The 5,673-nt window shown below is 61.9% G+C and overlaps 1 protein-coding gene across 1 annotated transcript in view; it reads left to right on the top strand.

Moving 5' to 3' along the window:
• Window positions 1–4,380: 4,380 nt before the first annotated feature.
• The window catches only part of BAHD1 (bromo adjacent homology domain containing 1), a 30,003-nt gene continuing 28,710 nt past the window's right edge, over window positions 4,381–5,673 (top strand). Inside the window, exon 1 of the mRNA XM_011932621.1 lies at window positions 4,381–4,630. The gene's annotated coding sequence lies outside the window, so the exon portion shown is untranslated. The remainder of the gene's footprint in view (window positions 4,631–5,673) is intronic.

Here is a 5,673-nt window from a genome sequence, read left to right as displayed (position 1 = left end):
GGCGGCAGGCAGGAGCAGCTGGGGTTGGGGGCAGCGCTAAAAGAGGGCTCTCTTTCCTCCAAGGCAGACCCTTTCCACCCAACACCCACCTGGGAGGGAGGGCGAGATCCAAGGTCAGAAGTCCCTGGAACAGGTGAGCACTGCGAGGGAACTGAGATGCAAGATCCTCCTGCCTGAACTCACACCCCGCGTGCTGCTCTCCCAGCTCGCCTCTCAGATCTCAGACCAGAAGCTTCCTTTCCTCAAAATCCTTCTATGTTCTCCAACGCCTTTGGGACAGAGCTCCTTGGCAGGGTTTACAAAGCTTAGGTGGCCCTACCCACCTCTCCGGCCTCACCTGCTGCCTATACCCCTATACCACAGCTCTGCACCTTTGCTGAAATTGGTACTTGCGCTTGGGGTGTCCTCATCTTTCCCCCACCTATGGCAGCCTGCCCGAAGAGTGCCTGCTCCTTCAGGCTCCGCTCTCGGCTTAGCCCCTTCTCGGCACGTCCCCGCACCTCAACCCAGCCCCTCGCCACCTCGCCAGGGGCCGACCCTGGCAGCCTTCCTTCCTCCTCAGCAGCCATTACGTGTTGCTGTCATAAAGTTATCACTCTGTTTTCTGTCTACTTGTCCCTCCAGCCCCTGCCCATCCCAGCCTCCGACTGCAGGATCCTGGAGAGCAGGAAAGCCTGGCTCCCCGTGGTAACCCTAAGGCAGGCCCTCTGCCTGGGGCGTCCTGGCACCCGATGCGGGCCGGAGAGCCCGGCGGGGGCGCGGCGAGGGGGCGGCCGAGCCGCGGGCTCGAAGCCAGGGCTGGGGGTGGGCGAGGGGAGTCCTTCACCCTTGTGGCGGGCTCCTGCCCAAGCCAGCCCACCCGGCCCAGCTCCCGCTCCCGCTCCCGCTCCGGAGCCGTGCCCACCGGGCCAGGTGATCTCGAACCTTCTCTCTCTCACACCCCAACAACAAACAACCCTCCGCGCTCTCCCTCTGGAGAAAGGAGGTGGAGCCTGACCTCAGCCGGAGGCTGCCGCAGCTGCCGGGGGGGAGGGCTTGGAGCTCCAGCCCTTGGGGGAGCCTTTCCTCCAGGGAGTGGTAGGGGTGGGGGTCTTGGGGGGGGCTCCAGAGCGCCGGGGAACCTCTCCCCCGGCAGCGTCGACCCTCCCCCAGCGAAGGGAGGAGGGGCGAGGGGGGTGGCTTCAGTGAGTGCCCGCTTCCGACTCTGTCCCTCTCTCAGGCTGGAGTGCCCTCGGACACCTCCTCCCCACTTACACCCACCCCCTCCTTGAACTCTGCAGTCCCAGAGGCAGGGTGAGACTGGGGACCGAGTGAGCCCAAGGGCTAAGATGCGACTCTGCGGGGCTCCCGGGAGCCGGGAGGGTGCCCATCCCCCACCCCTTGACGGTAGTGGGGGTGTGGGCGGGGTGAGAAGGACCCCGGGGACACTCCGATTAGGTCTGGAGAGAGCCTGAAATAGGGTGCAGTCCGCAGTTGTTGGGGCTGCGGAGGAGGCTACTGGGGTGAAGGGCAGAGAATGCACCCCAAGAGAAAGGCATGGGGCCCCAAAGAGGGTAGGAGACGGGATTCAGAGGGCGGGAAGGAGAATGCAGAAACGGCTTTTACGGGGAGAGGCAGACTGCAAAGACGTCCCCTGGCCGGCAATCTGGAGGCTAGCGCTGGGCAGATGGGGGTTTTGGACACAGCGCCATGGACATGTGTTCCCCCAAAGTCTGAGCGCATGCAGCCCCCTTGTTCCTTCTTGTGCGGAGACTGAGTCCCACACAGTCCCTACCTCACCGGGACCTCCCCACCCCCAAGGCCGGGGCCGTAGGTGCGTTTAGGAGAGGGAGAGGTCTTCCTCACTGGGCGCTCAACAGCTGGCTCCTTGGTGGTAGGAGGGTACCTTGCCCCTCCAGCTCAAGAGTCAGGAGTAGCACTTCTACCTCCCTATCCCTAGGGAAGAGGGCCCCCGCAGGTGAAGACCAGACTTGTGAACTAGGATCTGCCTGGGGGCAAATAATTTCTGGAGATCCCTTTAAGGAGGGGTGTTCCAATGCCTTTAAGAGGGAGTGGGTCACAGCAAAAGGACTATAAAAGTCCAGCTTTCTTTATTCCCTCACCCCCCGGGGGCTTCCTATGATGGGGGAAGGGGCAAGTGCTGCTGCCGCATTTAATTGTTGCCTTGGTGTCCCTCCCGCAAAGAGCTGTGCTCTTCAGTTCGTCCAGTGGGGCTGAGGAGCCAGGTGGCTCAGTAAGTATTGCGGGGACCTAGACTTCAGGTGCTCTGGGGGTTGGGATGGGGACTGCCCCACTTCCAGGAAAGAAGATGGGACCCGGGCAGGGGTGCAGGGAGGAGAAAGTGGTCACTGCCATCACCGCAGGGACTGCACTGCCGCTGGGGTGCCCTGCCTGGTGCCAGGTGGTTGGATCTCAGGCCAGGCGGTCTTGGGGGACTGCAGCGGGCAGTGGCGGGGAAGTGCTGGGGCTGGGCTGGAGATGACGGAGCAGCCAGTCTGTCCTGGCTGTCAGTCTGGTTGTGTGTGGTGGGGGAGGGGTGCGCCGTGTGTTCTCTCTGGCCCTGGATGTTTTCCTCTCTGGCATCTCCCTCTGAGGCAGTTAACCCTTCCCGATGGGTCTGGAGGTGTCTGGAGAGAGACAGCCCCTGCCTGGCAGCAGCTGGGGGAAGACTCCAGAGACCTGATGGACCCATTCCTCTTTCTAGACCAAGTGCCAAACCCTTTTTTCAGTGGGGGACCTCTGGGCTGCCGAACATACCAGGGAGAGGAAAGGTGATGGGCCCCAGGCGTTGGCACAGCTGCCCAGTGAAGTGGGGTGGGGGCAGCATTCCCTCAGGAAAGGTTACAGGACCGAAGGAAGGAGGAAGAAGTGGAGCCCTTTCCAGCTGTTGAAGAGCTTTGGAATGGGAAAGAAGGAGGCCCAGTTGCAGAGGTCCCTGAAAGTTGGGTGAAGGAGGCTAGAAGAGGTCAAAAGATCCCTTTGGGGAACAGACAGGGTGTAGCCCCTGCCTCTTCTTTGCTGGCTTGTTTTAACAAGCAATAGGGAGGAAGGGGGGACAGAGGTGGCTCAGTGAGCTGGCACAGGAGGAACACATAGTGCTTTTAGCCAGCCTGTATCCCCGCACCATAGCCCACTCAGTCAGAGCCTCCTGGGGCAGCAGACACAGTCACCCACACGGGAGGCTCTGAGGAGAGAACTTCTCCAGCGGCCAGGCAGGCACTTGTAGGGTGGGCTGTCATGACTAGTCTGCCTCCCCTCCAGTCGGTATTCCTTCCTTTCCCTCCCACTGAGACCCCAGATAAGACAACTCTCCCCTGCTCACCCCAGGGCCCCCTGATGCCAACACCAGGAAGACACCCCGTCCTGCCACCTCATCTGCTACCATTTCCTCAGCTGAGCGTGGGCTTCCTGCCACTTGGGTCTCCTTCCCTGCCACCAGGTACGTTCCTCTTCTGACCCTCCCAGCCTCCATCCCTGCCCATTATCAGGCCTGAAGTGGCTGCCAAGGTCAATGCCGCCTGGGCTGCAGACAGGAGCCTGGCCTCTCTTCTGTCTTGGCCTGTAGCATGGCTCTGCTCCCGTGGTCACTACTGCTGTACCCTCCGCCACCACTGCTGTACCCTCCACCACCAATCTCTGACGAGTGGGGGCCACCATGGGGTTAATTTGCCCATGAGACAGACTGGGACAGGGAGAGGGTGAATTCTGTGAGGCAGGGAGTAGGGCTGGCCTGCTGTGTGTTGGGGGGCTGCTGCCAGGAACCTCTGTCCTATCCAGGAAGGGGAGAAATCTTTCAGTGTCCTACTTTTACAGCTTTGGGGGTTTTGCTTTCCCCAAGGGTGGGAGGTGGGAGAAGTGGCAGTGGGAGAACCTGGCCCTTCGAGACATTTCCGTGCCACAGTGTATTAGCTTTTAGCTTCCATTCACACACTTTCCCTCCTTTAAATGTGTCCCCCCAAATAGCCAAGACAGTCTGGGCCCCCTGGACAGCTCTGGAGGCAGATGGGGAACTGCTTCTGGGGGAGGTTGTTTCCCAGCCATATTGGCTAGCAGCCCTGATTGTCTTAAAAGGCTGCCTGGGTGAGCGCTGGAGTCCCAAGGTCTAGGAAAGGCTGGGCGCTGTGTGTGGTGCAGGAGGAGCCCCTCCGAAGCCCCTGGGCCACACTCCAAGGCTGGGTTTTCCTTGCTTGCCTGGGCAGCCTCAGCACTCCGTGTGCCTCTCTCTGCCCAAGGCGTTCCTGGGGCCCAGCCCCTCCCTGGGCTGCTCCAGCGCTCTGGTGACTTGACACTACCCTTTCTGCCGCTGCTCCTTTTACCTCCTAAAGCTCCCCTCCCCCGCCTGAATTGGGAATGAGGCTTTGTTCAGGGGTGAACTCAGCATTTCTCAAGAACCTACTGTGTGCATATCCCGGGCTTAGTGAAGTGAAGTCCTAGGCGGGCTCTGGCACCACCAGGTGCCCAAGACACAGCTCCTTCCTGCACCTAACAGGGACTTCCCATCTCTCTCTGTGACCTCAGCCCGCTGTGCCCACCCACCCCACTGACCCCGCGAGCGTGCTCGGGCTTGGGAAGGCACGTCTGTGGGGGTGAGAGACGGAGCCACAGCATTCGGTGACTAGGGGGAAGCCAGGTAAGTGTCTACACTTGGTTCTCCCATAGCTTGGGGACGCGAGGGAGGGAGTCCAGCCGCTCCTGTCAAGCTGCCCGCCTCTTTCTCCCTCCCCCGGAGAGCTCTGATGTTCCCCGCGGTGGTGGAAGAGGGTGTGTGGGTGTCAAGGACTCACAGACCAGGCTCTGCTGTCAGCTGGAAATGGATGAGGGCTCCACACTCTGCTTCTGAAGAGGGTGAATTAGAAGCTGGGGTTGGGGGCGGTAGGTGAAGGGCAGAAAGAGGAAAAAGAGATGCGGGTGAGGGGTTACCGAGCCAGGACCGACCTTGCTGGAAAGGAAAGGAGACGTGGCAGGCAGGGAAGTCGGAAAGATGAGGCAAGGGCGGGAGGGGCTTCTCAGCAGTCGGGGCCCTTTTGCAGGAGTCTGGGGCCCTTTCTGCAGGAAAGGGGGGTTGTTCTCGCTTCATTTTCGGCTGGTCTTCCCTAAGCTTTGCCCTGGGGGCAGCAGCCTCCGGAGAGGGTGGGGTGTTCCTCGGCCCACAGTTTTCTCCCGCGCGTGCTGGGGAGGATATGGGGGAAAGGCGATGTGGAGGGGTGATGGCCAGGGCGGAGGTAGATATTTTTCCGGGGGGCTAGCAGCTGGGGGATTGGGGTCGAGTCACCGTGGGATACGGGCTCAGGTTCTGAAGACTAAGAGAAAAATCCAAGAAGCCGGCGAAGAAAATCACCCCTTGCCACCACCCTTGGCACCGCACCCCTCCCCCCAGGCCCCACCACTCCCCGCACCGCCTCCCCCGGCCGCCTCGTGCTGCCCCCTGCGTTGGGACGACCGACCCACGGTTCTGATTGGTCGGAGACCGGGAGGGGGAGCCGAGGGCCGGATTGGCTGGCGGAGCCAGCGCAGGGCGGGGCGGCTGATTGGCGGAGCTGGCCGAGGGGCGCGCTGCTGATTGGCTGGGGACGAGGAAGCAGGAAGGAGGGCGGCGGAGGCTCCGCTCTCGGGGAGTTTGTGGGGGAACCGCGAGCGGCGTAGCGGATCCCGGAGCCCGGCCCCCGCCGCCCG

Source organism: Colobus angolensis, unplaced genomic scaffold, assembly GCF_000951035.1.
Source record: "Colobus angolensis palliatus isolate OR3802 unplaced genomic scaffold, Cang.pa_1.0 Scaffold97, whole genome shotgun sequence".
Taxonomy (NCBI): Eukaryota; Metazoa; Chordata; class Mammalia; order Primates; family Cercopithecidae; genus Colobus; species Colobus angolensis.
The sequence above is the reverse complement of the archived record's forward strand: the minus strand, read 5'-3'. Positions and strand labels throughout refer to the sequence as shown.